This window comes from Microtus pennsylvanicus, chromosome 12 (assembly GCF_037038515.1).
Source record: "Microtus pennsylvanicus isolate mMicPen1 chromosome 12, mMicPen1.hap1, whole genome shotgun sequence".
Lineage (NCBI taxonomy): Eukaryota > Metazoa > Chordata > Mammalia > Rodentia > Cricetidae > Microtus > Microtus pennsylvanicus.
The window spans coordinates 97244093-97259582 of NC_134590.1; positions in this window are offsets into that span (position 1 = coordinate 97244093).

Here is a 15490-nt window from a genome sequence, read left to right on the forward strand (position 1 = left end):
GAGAAAAAAGCCAGTTTGTTTATAGCCTAATCTTGTGAATTCTTTTTTTTCACCCAGACTTTGAAGGGACTAATTGACAATTAAATGTTGCATTTTTATAAGTATAGCATATTTGATAGGCATGTGCATTGTCCTGACACTACCTACGATAGGATTATTTCTATTGTTGGGGCCCACAGGTGTGAGTCCATTCCACCTTGCCTAGTGGTTAATGAGTTTGAGCTTGTTTTGCTTTCTCAGAGTTGTTAACTATGGGTGGCTACAACACAGAGATCCTGACCTAGGCTACAGCTATTTAGTATTTTGAGTATAAAGGTGTATCTGCTCCACACGGACCAAAGATTGTGGATGCTCTGTCTATTCCTTGTACCATGTTAGTGAAGTATGCTGCATTCCCCATCCCCTTTTGGAACGGGGTAGAAAAAGGTGTGGAACATAAACAAGAACAGATTCAGGGTTCAGTATTCACTGAATTTCTCTCCCAAGTGCTAAGATTAAAGGTGTGTGCCACCACCACCTGGCAATATTCATTTTTATAATGTTTTTTATTATAGTGAAAATATTCAACAGTATGCCTTCCATAATTCACTGTTTGAACAAGATATCATAAGTGTACTTTAAACTATGGAAGAGCATTGTTTGCTTTTGTTCTCTGTATACCTTTGTGGAGAACAGAGTGTCCTTAAATTTAGTAGTGGATATAAGCTGATGAGCTTCCCAACTTCTCTGTTGAAATTTGTTAGAAATAGCTTTTGTTTCCTGCAAATAATATCATCCCTTCATTCTTCTAAACCACTCCCCATTCTTATGCATATTGTATATTGAACAACTGTACACACAGACAGTTACATTTTATATAAAATTCTGGACAGTGAATAGAAATTTTAAAATTTATTTCTGTAAGCAACAATATCATTGCAACAAAACTTTCAATCTAAAGTAATTTGATTCAATTTCAAAATGAAGTAAGCCAAACAAGAATATCTGAACAGCTGAGCAACAGTAGGAAATAGCATACCATCTTGCTCAGTCCATGGCCAATGAATATATGTATTGAAGAAAATTTTATGCCCTCATTTCAAACTCTCCCAGTTCTGGATCCTAAAATAGTGAGAAATACAAAGCTGGAAGTTTCTGACTTTAATTTTTTAATTAGAATAGAATTATATAACTGACACTTATATTAAAAACAATTAAATTTGATGAAAAATAATTTTTCTAAATTGAAGAACAGTATCTAATGTTATGAAAAAGTCAGAAACCTCAGTTTGTCTCCTAGTTCCCATTACTCTAAAGGATGAAGAAAAAGCATGATCAAAAGCTTTCTGTTCATTTTAGTACTGAGGCTATTCCTTTTTGGTAGACTATATTTTACTAATAAAACATTCTTTTAGGAAATTAGTTTAAAACTATTGACAGTCAAAAGAAAGGAGAGTGTTCATAAATCTATAAGATGAAAGTAATGAAAGCATTCCAAAATAAAGTTCTCTTAACAGCAACACTGTGTGTCTGTAACACCCTATTCTGTGTTACCCCCTCGGTACAGTTGTGTGCCACTGTACATGAGTTGGGCAAGGGCCTGGAGATTGAAAGAACACACAAAGAGACCTGGGTCATTCGAAAGGAGATCAGTGGAATGCTGTTTATTTAACCTTGGGGAAATTCTTATATACCTTGCTGCTGTGCAAAGATTTCCACCTAGGCAGGTAGGAAATTACCACACCAAAGATGGAGTAAACAATGCCCTACAGCTAATCACCAGGTGGGGCAGAGGGAGAACAGGAATGAACAAAAAGCTTTAGTTAGCTGACCAGAAACTGTTCTCAAGATGAACCCCAGGAACAAGGGTAGACCAGAGCCCAACACTTGGCCAGTGACTCAGGCATATTTCTAGCTAGCTCTTACACCTTGAATTAACCCATTTCTATAATCTATGTATTGCCACAAGTCTATGGCTTACTGGTAAAGGTTCTGGGTGTCTGTCTTCTTTGGCAGTTACATGGCATCTCCTTGAGTCCACCTACTCTCTTTCTATATTTCTGTTCAGATTTCCTGCCTGACTTTACTCTGCTAAGCCACTGGCTGAAACAGTTTTATTCATTGACTGATAAAAGCAACACTATACAGAAGGACTTCCCACATCAATCTTGAATGAGGGAGCAATTTGGAGGTTATCATGAAACCTGGCACCAGAGAAATTCCCAGGAATCCACAAGGATGATACCAGCTAAGACCCTAAGCAATAATGGAGAGGGTGCCTGAACTGGCCTTCCCCTGTAATCAGATTGATTACTACCTTAATTGTCATCATAGAATCTTCATCCAGTTACTGATGGAAGAAGATGCAGAGATCCACAGCTAAGCACTGGGACAACTCTTTAGAGTCCAGTCAAAGAGAGGGAGGAGCAATAATATGAGCAAAGGGGTTAAGACCATAATGGGGATACCCACAGAAACAGTTGACCTGAGCTAGCAGAAGCTCATTGACTCTAGACTGATAGTGGAGGAACCTACATAGGGCCAAGTGAGGCCCTCTGAATGTGGGTGACAATTGTATGGCTTGGAAAGTCTGTGTGACTCCTGGCAGTGGGACTAGGATTTATCCCTAGTGTTTGAACTGGCTTTTTGGAGCCCATTCTTTTTGGAGGAATATAGGGCCCCGGTCTACCCTTGTTCCTGGGGTTCATCTTGAGGACAGTTTCTGGTCAGCTAACTAAAGCATTCTGTTCATTCCTGTGCTCCCTCTGTCCCACCTGGTGATTAGCTGTAGGGCATTGTTGACTCCATCTTTGGTGTGGTAATTTCCCACCTGCCTGGTCAGAAATCCTTGTGCAGCAGGGAGGTACAAAGGCTTTCCTCAAAGTTGAATAAACGGCATTCAGCTGATCTCCTTTCGAATGACCCAGGTCTCTTTGTGTGTTCTTTCAATCTTCAGGCCCTTGCTTGACTCACATATGGTACAGTGGCGTGCGAACTGTACCAAGGGGGTAACACAGAATCGGGTGTTACAGAGGCATACTTTGCTTAGCCCAGATATACAAGGGAGAGCCTTGGTCCTGCCTAAGAGAGATGTGTCAGACTTTGTTGACTCCCCATGGGAAATCTTACCCTCTCTAAGGAGTGGTTGGGGTTGGGGTGGGGGAAAGGTGGGGTGAGCGGGAGAAGGGAAGGGAGTGGGAATGGAGATAGATATGTAAAATGAGAAAAGATTGTTTTAGACAGATAGATAGGCAGACGATAGATGGATGGATGGATGGATGGATGGATGGATGGATGGATGGATGGGTGGATGGATGGATAGCATGATGCTAACAAATCTTCAGGTTACAAAAGGGGATTTATTAGAGTAGCATGCACAAGCACGAGATGCTTTACAGTCTCCTGGTTGTCTGTCAGGCTGTAAAGCCAGAGAATCTAGTAGCTGCTCTGCTTTAGATACAATTAGTGATGCAGTCCCACCCTGAAGATGAAGGTTAGAAGCCTCTGAGAGCTACTGCTGTAGGGCTGTGCTGAGGGACTGGAGAATGAGATGACATCCAAAGGCAACAGCAGCATATTGATGCGCTTTCTGCAGAACAGCGGGGTTAGCATGTGATGGCTGTTTCTCCTCTTTCACACCCATGCTGTTGGATGGCACTGCTCCCATTCATCCTGGGTCCTCCCCTGTCCATTTACTGTCTTACATGTCAGTCATCTCTAGAAATGCCTTCAAAGATACAGAGAGATGCTTTATTAATCTCACAGATCATTATCTAATCACATTGATGTTCAAGATGAGTCATTACACAGCCCAGGCATGGAGGTTGGAGATAACGTTTGTCTTGAATGAAAGAGTTTCAAATTCACCTTGAGCCTGAGGATAAAATTTGGGAATGTTTGTAAAGCAGAGAGAGAGAGTGTCCTGTGCATGTGTACTCAAACCTCACAGCTCTCATGGGTCACAGATTCAGAAAATGTTGGCGTTAATGTGAGGTGAGGTCCCCAGGGGACACTTTGCACAGACCAAGTGAAGGGTTGATGATTTTAACAGAGACATCCTTCACTCAATTCCTTCAAATTAACCACCACAGATGCTTTAGAAATGGATAAAGCATGACCATTCTGGGGTGGCTAGGTTTCCATCTAAAACTTGGGGCTTTATTTCAAAAACTGGGAGAGTAGTCCTAACTAAATAGAAGAATAAGCTCTTTTAATTGGACAATCTGAGGTGGGTGTTCTTATTCCCATTTTACAGATGAGTACACTGTAGCTCAGACTGGCTGAAGCAACCTGTTGCTAGCTGAAGGACAACCCTGCAGTCCTGAGAGGATTTGGCTCAGGCTCAGCTACTGCTTCATAGAATGTCCTAAACAATGTCTTTACTCTGTGAACATGGTTCCTTTTAGCTCCAACCTTCCGCAGCCACACAAGTCTGAGGTAGCACAGCTTCAGAGATCCAGAACCTACTATTTCCCAGCCAAGGATTACTCTAGGGCTTGTAGGAGTCTAAGCCCATGTTAGTAGACACCTGGTCTCCATCACTCCCACCATATTCACCAATATTCACCAATATCCACCATATTCACCAAGGCCATATTCACCAATTCCCATTAGGAGTTTGGGGACCATCCTTAACTTTTTCTTTAACTCTTTCCTAATATCTGGTACTGACTGAGGAAACAGAATGATTAGTAGAAAAGGAACCTAGCTGCTTTTCTACCTGAGGGAGATTTGGAAGAGAAAAGGGAGCATGGGAGGGGCTAGCCCAGTGCACAGAGGGGGTTCAGCAGTGGAGCAGTGAGGTAGGAGGGGAAGGGGAAGGTGGAAGTTGAACCTCCACATTGGGAAAGCGAGGGGAAAGAAAGTAGCTCCATAGGAGGAGGTTGGGAAGTGTGGGCTTGAGGGAGTGGGGGAGGGGCCAGTGCCTCTGGCAGCCTGGTGCTGAGAGAGACGGGCTACTAAGGGAAGGGAGGGGTGAAAGCACAGAGACCAAAAACCATGGGCACATATATATACAAAAATATTTTTAAATTGAGCCTGTCTGATACAAATGAACAGAGCAGGCTCAATTTAACAAGATTTTTGTAAGAGGCTTACAGGGGAAGAAGCGGACCTGGCTTTGAACTGTATAACGCAAGCTCTCCGGTGACGCAAAAATTCCCAATCAAGCCAAATCAAAACAAGCCGAATTAAGAAATATCCAGGTTTAGCTGGGCCATGGTGGCACACGCCTTTAATCCCAGAACTCGGGAGGCAGAGGCAGGTGGATCTTTGTGAGTTCGAGGCCAGCCTGGTCTACAAGAGCTAGTTCCAGGACAGGAACCAAAAGCTATGGAGAAACCCTGTCTTGAAAAATCCAAAGGAAAAAAAAAAAAAGAAATATCCAAGCTTAATCGGAGATCTGCGCTCTCAGATGACCCCAAGGGGAGCTGCAGGAATATGATCCCTCGGAGGAAGAAAGTGAGACCAAGTGTTCCTCTCTCTGGAGATCACTTAAGTACCCTGGGGACCTGGCCTGCTGAGATTTGGAGTCCAGACCAGGCCTTGGGGCTGGGATAGATATGAGGGACTGGGGCCTACGCTCCCAACTTGACACTGTGTTGTGCCTATTATGCTTTAAGTATTTGAATGTGGTATTGAGCCAAACACCATCCACTCATGCATTCATGGTTTTATATTTTAAACTTGGAACCTTAAAGAATTATCCAGCAAGCTGATATTCCAGATCCATTTATGGCACCCTCTCTGAGCCACAGCCAGCAAGCTTGTTCTTCCACTGTCCTCCTAAGCTCTGTAATTGCTACCATCAGTCCAGAGTAGATCCTCCTGCTTCCAGAGCCCAGAGGTGTCTTCTGATCACTGGAAAATGACTAGATCACCAATGGTACAAGTCCCTTGCCTGTCACTCAAAAGTCACCTCCTCTTTGGTCAAGGACACCCCAATGATGGGTCCAGGTTTGAGATTCCTTCGAACTTACTCTTCACCTTTGTGGGTGCTACTGCCTCAGAATGTGGCACATGTGAGGTGTCACTGCCTCAGAGTATGACACATGAAATGATGTCACTTCCTCAGAATGTGACACATGTGAGGTGTCAGCACTTCCTCAGCATGTGACACATGTGAGGGGTCACTGTCTCAGCATGTGACACATGTGAGGGGTCACTGTCTCAGCATGTGACACATGTGAGGGGTCACTGTCTCAGAATGTGACACATGTGAGGGGTCACTGTCTCAGAATGTGACACATGTGAGGGGTCACTGTCTCAGCATGTGACACATGTGAGGGGTCACTGTCTCAGCATGTGACACATGTGAGGGGTCACTGTCTCAGCATGTGACACATGTGAGGGGTCACTGTCTCAGAATGTGACACATGTGAGGGGTCAGCACTTCCTCAGCATGTGACACATGTGAGGGGTCACTGTCTCAGCATGTGACACATGTGAGGGGTCACTGCCTCAGAGTATGACACATGAAATGATGTCACTGCCTCAGAGTATGACACATGAAATGATGTCACTGCCTCAGAGTATGACACATGAAATGATGTCACTTCCTCAGAATGTGACACATGTGAGGGGTCACTGTCTCAGCATGTGACACATGTGAGGGGTCAGCACTTCTGCCTCTGAGATCCTGGGGCAAAATCTCTGCCGTTTGCTTCAGCCGTGGATTTTGGCAGCATGCAAGACAGGCACAGAGGTACAGGGACACTTGGTCGAGAGCAGTGTACAAGGCCTGTCCTCGTGGGCAGTGACTTTGGACACTTACTTGACCAGCATCTCTGACTCCTGATGGCAGGAAGCGCTGCTGGCTATAAAATGTGAGAAATGCAGTTGCTGGTTGCGGGAGCAGACACCCTTTCAACCTGACTAGGGCAGAGCAGATTTCTACATAGGGCCAGGCCGAGCACCAGGAAGTGAGTTGCTGTTTCTTCTCCAGATGCCTGATCATTTAGGTGAGCAGTCTAGAGCCCAGCAGTAGCTCCCACCCCATCAGGGCCTCATAGAACTGCTCCCAGAAGGAGGTCTCAACCCAGGATGGGGGCAAGTGCCAATCTCTGAAAACTACTGTTCTCTAAGCCTGCTTGATTGGAGAATTCTTTTCTTGCAGGTTGGCAAAGGGTTAAACTGTAGGTTACACAATGGAGGCAGAAACAGGAGGCTCTTGACTTGGGACCCTGCCTGGGCTGGCTACAGGGTGAGCCCCGATCACAAACCAAACCACGATCAAAAAGCAACAACAACAAAGGAAGATTCGCATTACCTGGTTTTAAGTTGGTTAGATGCTTAGTCTAAAACTAGTAATCAGGACCACACGTTCTTGGCTAACAGATAGCTATACAGGTGGGTGGATTAGAAATGGGTTCACACTTGCCTGGTTAATTGATTTTGTACAAAAGTGCTCATACTGAACAGTGAAGGAAAGATAGTCTTTCAGAAGGTGATGTGTTCCCATGGTGATCTTTGAGTGTGACTGGCTCCTGTGTCAGAGATGCCATTCCCAAGGGTGTATTGCATCATGTCATAAACAGCAGTCACAGACCTGCTGGCTGATGAGAAAGCAGGAGCCTCTAGGAACAGAGGGTGGCCTGTGACAAGCTGGGCCCTTGCTCTTACAACTGCAGGCAAGTGAGCTCTTCCAGCAACTCAAATGAACTGGGCAGTGTGTTCCTAGTCACCAGGCCTCAGAGGAGAGAACACCACATGGCCACACCCTGGCGGTGGTCTGGGAGAGGTTCAGCCACACAAACTTCTGAGCCCCAGCAACTAAGATGACAAGTGTGTATGTATCAAGTGAGTAAGAGTGTGGTCATTTATAGTGTGGCACAGAAAACTAGTCACTCCACATGCCAAACCAAACATGAACCTCCACCTTGTGTCAGAGCAGACTGAGAATTAGTGCAAGATGGATCATAGTCCTACCTGAATAAATGTACAGAAGACAGCAAAACCCCTGACCACAGACCCACCTGGACAGGTGGAAACCAAGATGGGCACCATGGTGAGGGGGAAAGGAAAGCACCAGTATGGTACGGTGGAGCTCAGACCACATCATGATGTATCAACTGGTGGCACCCCTGACACCAGGACCTCTGATGGCTTCCCTGGCCCCTTCTGGTTCCCTGCTTCCAGCTGCTCAATTTCTACATACTCATTCTGGTCCAAAGCTCTGGTCTTCCTAGGTGGCTGACCTGCCCTGGCATGTACAGGCCCCACTTCTGTGCAGTCCTTGTCTGGTCACTTTCCAAATTTGTGCACAGTCAATCAACAGCCACTTCCTGGTAGTGTTGCTCAGTGGTGGAGTGCTTGCCAGTAGCCATTTCCCAGCCAAGGTCGTGGGAGAAACATTGGACTGGACAGGTTCTGTTACACACACACACACACACACACACACACACACACACACACACACACACAAGCAAAGGTTCTTCTTAGTCTCTGTCCCAGGAGCTGCAGGCTAGTGATCTTGTGCTAAACACATGCCTCCCACCAGAAGTTTCCACAAGGCTACCAATGCTAACAGCTGAGTAGCCCATCTGAGAATTTTGAAGTTAATTGTAAATGTAAGTATTAGGGTAGAAGAGGAGTGTGGAAAGCTTCTGAGGCCTGACACTGTCTAGTTAGATCCTCAGGGGAACAGGCAGACCAGCTTGGGGTCATTGCTGACAACCAGGGGGCATAGTCCTCCAGATGGACTAAATTCCCATGCATTGTGTGTGTGTGTTAGGAGTGGGGGGAGAGATAAGGACCAACAGATGACACTGTTAAAAAATCAGATGAAACGGTGGCCTGTGTTAAGCAGCCTGCTTGGAGGAAGTTGTGAAGGGGTCTACTAAAACTGAAGAAGGGGTGAGTAGAGAATGCTGGGCACCTGAAGAAGGGAGGGAGGTGCACAGTAGCTCTGAACCTGCAGCAGACATGATGCCCTTGTTGAATGTTTGCTGTGAGTCAGATCCATGAGACCCCTCCCTTTGCTCACCTAAAGATAGGCTTTGCCTTCCAAGTTCAGTGGAAGGATTAGCTGAGGTCAGGGACAGAGTGGCCTGAGGCCAGGCTCTCCTAGAGTCCAAACATAAGACTGTTTCAGAAATAGAGGACAGCCCTGAGTCACTGGAGAGATGATCAGCAACTAAGAGCACAACTGCTCTTCCAGGGGACGTGACTGCAGTTCCCAGCACCCACATCAGGCAGCCCACAACTGCCTGTAACTTCAGATCTGGGGGTGGATCCAATGGCCTCTTCTGACCTTGTGGAAATCTCAATTCGTTGTGCTCTATGGCCCTGTGTGCATGCCAATATTTTCATCAAACTAGAAAATAAGAATGGAGAAAACTAGCATATGAAATGGGAGGAGAGGCAAACAAGACATCATGACAAAGTACCCAGTCCAGTCATCCTGGATATGGGGGGCAGTCATCCCAACCTCAGAGGAAGCCTGTGGAATGACCTGAGTGTTGAAGGGGACCTCTGAGGACAGGTGGTGGCAGAGGCTTGTACCTCATCATATAAAATTCCTGACTGTTGTTAGGAAATGAATGTTGTAACAGTAACAGCGAAAGGAGTCCAGCAGGGAAAGCATTGTGAAAAGGTTTCAAAGGACAAAGTCTGGTATTAGGGAACAGTATTTCCCATGAACTCCTGCTAATTTATGTTCATTTGAAGTAACCTGAGGATGTCACCCTGCTTACTGACCTAATATTGATGGTGGGCTTGCTAGTAACAGAGAAACCAATCCTGCCTGAGTCCAGATGTGACAGATGGCAAGGACAGCCCAAGACATGAGGGGCTTCATCCTGGAAGACTGAGAGGAGAAGCATGGGGAGTAAGCATGGACTGAACACAGACCAAAGGTAAGCATGGGGGACAGGGTGTTCTGTCCTCCAGCCTGTATCCATCTGTCTTTGGGGGGGATTATATATTTCTCAAATGAATCAGTGTGTGTGATGATAGTGGGTGAGTACAAAGAGGATCCTATGGGCACACAATTGAGACAGAAGAGGGTGACAGCTAGGGTATCCAATGCTGTGTAACAAACATTCCCCAAAGGTAGCAAACAACAAAATCCCTATACCTCTTTTTTCATTTAAGAAAAATACATACTTTTATTTTATGTATATGGAGTTTTCCTTCTGTGTACATTGCTCTTAGAGGCAGAGAGGGTGTTAAATCCCCTGGAACTAGAGTTACAGATGTTTATGAGCAGCCATGTGGGTTCTGGAGGTTGAATCCAGGTCCTCTGAAGGAGCAGACAGTGCTCTCGACACACAGCGAGCCCTCACCATTAACTCTTAGAGTTCTAAGGAAATGCAGGAAGAGCACAGTGGGAGCAGCCTGGTTCTGTTATGCCTGGGACTCAACAGGGATCTAAAGGCAAAGGTCCTAGCGCTGTCTAAAAGCCCATTTGCTCCCATGGGCTGGGCTGAGCTGTTGGGAGCTAGAGTGGGCCAGGTACCAAGGAAGAGCTTTCTGGGCAGGACGAACAACTGGAATGGGAAAGAAGTGGCCTATTTGTACATCCATGGGAAAATCGGTATTTTAGAATGCGGTTGCACAGGACCTGCATGCCATAGGTGAATTTCACCTTGAGTCTGAAGTGTGAGTCCAGGAAGAGACTTGATCAGGTAGGTGTTTATTTCTTTTAACTGTTATCTCTACCCCCCCCCCCCCCCGTGTGTGTGTCTGTCTCTCCCTTTTTTTCCTTCCATTCGCAGTGCTAAGGATAGGACCCAGAGCCTCAGGCATGCTTCACAAGCTCACACACAGTCCAGTAAGCTTCTTGATCAGAGTGAACAAAACCAAGTGCTGCCAACTAACCTTGGCAGCGCATTTAAACCCGGCTCATGAAAAAGTCAATATAGTACTACAGACCTAAATCCCTACACATGGGAGGCTGAGGCAGGAGAATCAAAAACTGAAGACCAACTTGGTCTACATATCAAGGTCCTGTTCTTAAATAACCATAATTCAATGAAACATTATACTTTGGAATAGCTTCTCTGAAACCACAACAGCCTATAAATATGTTTAAAACTAAAACAGAGAGGAAGTTTGACTAGCACATGAAGAAAATGTTTTAGAGATCATCACAAAGCACAGTTATAATCACCCATTGGAATTACTGTGTTGGGCAGCTTTAATACTTATTCATGGGGTGGACATAGTCTTTAGCTGACTTCCTGTTTTCTTCTTTCCAGTCAGAGTTTTATGATGTGTGGGAAGCAATATCACCAAGGCAATTGTAACCTTGATTAAGATTCCAGTTCTTTGTCCCCACAGACAACAAGGTACAATGATAGCCATTTACCTTAAGTATTGATCTGTTTTCTGTCAGTTCAGGTACCTCCTATGGTGAGGTGCTCAGGAGTGCTCTGCTGTGCCCACTGGTAGTGGCACTTCCCTGTCCGTGAAGTCAGCTCTCTGCAGTGGAAAACACTTTTTGTCTCTGCCTTTAAGGGGCCTGGAAGAGTCTTACTATTGGCCATCTCTATTTCCACTGAAGCTTAAGCAGACAATCAGAGGGAAGCTGGGGAGATGTCTCATCAATTAAGAGCACTTGTTCTTCCGGAGGACAAGAGTTCAGTTCCCACAACCCATGCAGAGAAGCTCATAACCATCTGTAACTCCAGCTCCATGGCATCTTCTGACCTTCTTGGGTACCTGCACAGGTTGGGGCACACACATACACAGAAAGAGACAGAGAGACATGTATATCAGTAAAAATAAATCTTTTTTTTTACATGTAGAGAGAGGGCCATCCAGACACATGAGACCTATCACCTATCTACTTTTTCACCACACAGCAGTTCAAACTACCCAACAGATGTTCTAAGAGGCCCCATATGGGCTGAGTGGAGAATGAATGAATTGGTCATGGGGAAGATGGGGGTCTCAGAGTCTGAGGACTGCTGCCTGGAGAACATAGCAGCCACTCATTCTCTGCTTAAGGAGGTCACAGATGTGAGTCCCTCCTGGGCTGAGAAACCAATGTGGTGATTTGAATGAGCTCTCATGAGTCTGAATTTGTGAACACTTGGCACACAGTTGGTGATTCTGCTTGGGGAAGTTATAGGGCTTTTAGGGCATGTAGAGTTGCTGGAGGAAATAAATCACTGGAGCAGGCTTTACAAGTTTGTAGCTTGGGGCTGGAGAGGTGGCCCAGTGATTAAGAGCACTTGCTGCTCATGCAAAAGACACAGGTTCAATTCCCAGCATCCACAAAATGGCTCACAACCATCTGCAACTCCAGTTTCAGGGCATTTCATACCCTCCTTTGATCAGGAATGCACAGTACACATACATACATGCAGGCAAAACACTCATATAGATAAAATAAATCTTAAAAAATATTTAAAAGAATTCATAACTTCACCTCACTTCTGGTTTGTCCTCTGCTTCCTGTGTGCAATTGAAATGTGAAATCTCAGATTCCTGCTCATGCTGCCACACCTCCCTGCCATGATGGACTTTCCCTCTACAACCCCAAGTCAAAACAATCTCTTCCTTCTATAAGTCACTTTTTGTAATGGCATTTTATCACAGCCACAGAAAAGCTGCTTATACGGAAATTGATGCCAGGGTTGGTTCTAAAGAAACTGAATTATAAAGATGGATATTTTTCTTTTAAGTTTTATTTTTGAGACAGGGTTTTTCTGTGTGTCCTTGGCTATCCTGGAACAATGTAGACCAGGCTGGCCTCAAACTTACACTATGCAACATGATGAATTTCTCTAGGTGATTTGGTGGTAGCTGGGGCGACTCTCTAACGTGATGAAACCTATGGTCACTAGAAATTCCCTTGGGAGTACACTGGTGCCCACGGTGTGAAAGAGAAGATGGGCGATGGTGGCACACACCTTTAATTCTAGCACTCAGGAGGCAGAGGCAAGTGGATCTCTATAAGTTTAAGACTAGCCTGGTCTTCAGACTGAGCTCCAGGACAGCCAGAGTGTTACACAGAGAAACTCTGTCTCAAAAAACAAAACAAACAAAAAACTACAAATAAGTATTTGCTACTCTTGAGTCACTTCTTGTGAAGCCTTAATAAGAACCCAATAACTTAGTGACTTTATACATAAAACTGCTGATCATGCTGACTGGTTGCTTACAGCATCTCTGGATAAAGTGACAAGGGGGAAGGAAGATCATGATAAAATTAGCCAGCTCCAGGTGCACATGAACAATGTATAGGTTTCTAAGAGTGTCCTGGAAAAGAACTTCTCCAGCAACCACGGAGTTCAAGTTGCCAAAGACACCAAACTCAAGCCCTCACTGTAGGATTGGCTGACTCTGCACAGTTTTAAGTTCCAGCCTTGCAGGTGTCGGCAGTGATGTGAGCACTGACTGGAAGAGGTTGGAGCCTGGAGCTTGGCATGGAGGTGCATGGGGGTACCCTAGTGAGGCTGAGAATAGTGAACCCTCAGATTCTGAAGGGTTTACTGTTAATTTTGAGATTTGCTAAAGAAAAACTAGTTCTACCATTTTGGGCCAAATTTGAAGCAAGCTGCATTAAAAAATTAAATATTGACCAAGATTAACTTTCAGGACCACTCCCTGAAAACATCCCAGTTGAGTGGCTCCGAATCATGTGTTTTCGGGGCTTTTGTGGAAAAAAACTCATAGACCATCATACTTTCCCCATGAGGCTTTGTTGTTATTGTTCAGGGACTACAACTCCCTGCATTCCCAGAAGTTAACTGGTCCTTGGGGAGGTGGGGTTTACAGGTTAATTTAGGGTATTATATTTACTTCACCTGAGGAAGCAGGGTTCTCCTCTGAAGAACTTCTGTCTCTGCCCTTGCCTGGGGCAATTAATCCTGCATTGTCTGCAGAAGCTGCAATGATTTTCCCTGAGGGAGCTGCCAGGCAAGACAGTACTGGTGTTCCCACCACCCAGCAAACATTGCCTTTAGACCTAAAGCAGACTTAAAGCTAAGCAAGCCCCTAGAAGTGAGATAGAAGAGAATTTTCACTGCACAGCTAATGAAGTTGTTGTTTGCTAATTCATTTAAGTAGAAGAGAAGAATATTTGTGGGAATGGATTTCAAGGGTGTGGGATAATGGAAAACGAAACCTAAAACTGATTTGGATCGAGTTAATTGATATGGGCCCACTGAGTGGCTATTCTAGGTTTAATATGGAAGTTTGTAGAGTTAAAAAAAAAGGTATCAAAAGTTTATTCAGTTGCTTGATTGATGCATTTATCAACAGATGGCCTGCTGAGGAGCTGAATGTTCGGTTGGAAGTGTCACCCCAGCCTCCTGGCTCCATTTATCCAAGGAGTCTGGGATGTTTTGTTGGAGGCTTCGCTCCAGCCCCTGGCATCCATTCTGAAAAATTTTGGTGGAACTTTTCACCCCAATCCTCCTCCCCTGAAAGTTTCCGCAGTTCAGACTTCACCTCTGAGAAAGCCTACCAAACAGCGACCCTCCCTAAGAGGCTCAAGACCACTCCACAGGCTATTTAAACTGCCCCCAGAGAATAACACATGGTCTTTTTGGTTTCCTTTCCCCTCTTCATGGTTTCCCAGTCTTCTTCCTGTCCAGTCTCCTCTCTGGGGACTGGAAGGTCACCCAGGAGCAGTGGAATCCATTAAACCTGGGCTTTTCCTAATTTGGTTTGATTTGGATCATTAGGTTGGCAGAGAGGATTATTGGGAGGTAAAAACTTTACACTGGAGATACCCAATATACTTCATTTAGTGTTGATAAAGGGATTTTAAGGCTCAGGGAAATTGTAATGCTGGATGTTGCTGATCTTCCAGAAGACCCAGGTTCAATTCCCAGAAACCACATGATGACTCACAGCCATCTATAACTCCAGTTCCAGGGGATCTGATGCCCTCTGACCTATGTGGACATAAGGCATACACATAGTATACAGATATACATGCAAGCAAACACTCGTATACATAAAAATAACAAAAAATAAAAAAAATAAACTGAAAAAAATAAAAACAAACTGAAAGCCTAATCCCCCACAATGGAAAAGCTCAGAAGACATGCCCTTCACTAATTCTACAAGGCAGAAAATGGTGAGCGAGCACTAGAACATTGAGAGAGCACCAATGACTATACGAACTTAGTCAACTAGTGACTCCAAATACAGCTGCTGCGCCAGGCATAGCCCAGCTCAAACAGGCTAACACATCTCTTCATCTGGCAGATGCCTTTTTCTCGGTCCCTGTCCATGAGGACCACCAGAAGCAATTTGTTTTCAGATGACAAGGCCAGCAGAATACCTTTATAGTATGGCCTCAGGGGTACATTAACTCTCCAGCTCTGTGTCATAACTTGTTCAATCAGATCCTCATCATTTGTCTCTTCTACAAGATGTCGCACACTGGTCCACTATATTGATGATATATAAATTGGACCAAGTGAGCAGGAGGGAGCAGCCACTCTGAATGTGTTGATAACACATATGGTCAGAGAATGAGTGTTCTGGTTAGTTTTATGTCATCTTGACATGAGATAGGGTCATCAGAGAAGAGGGTGCCTCAGATGAGAGA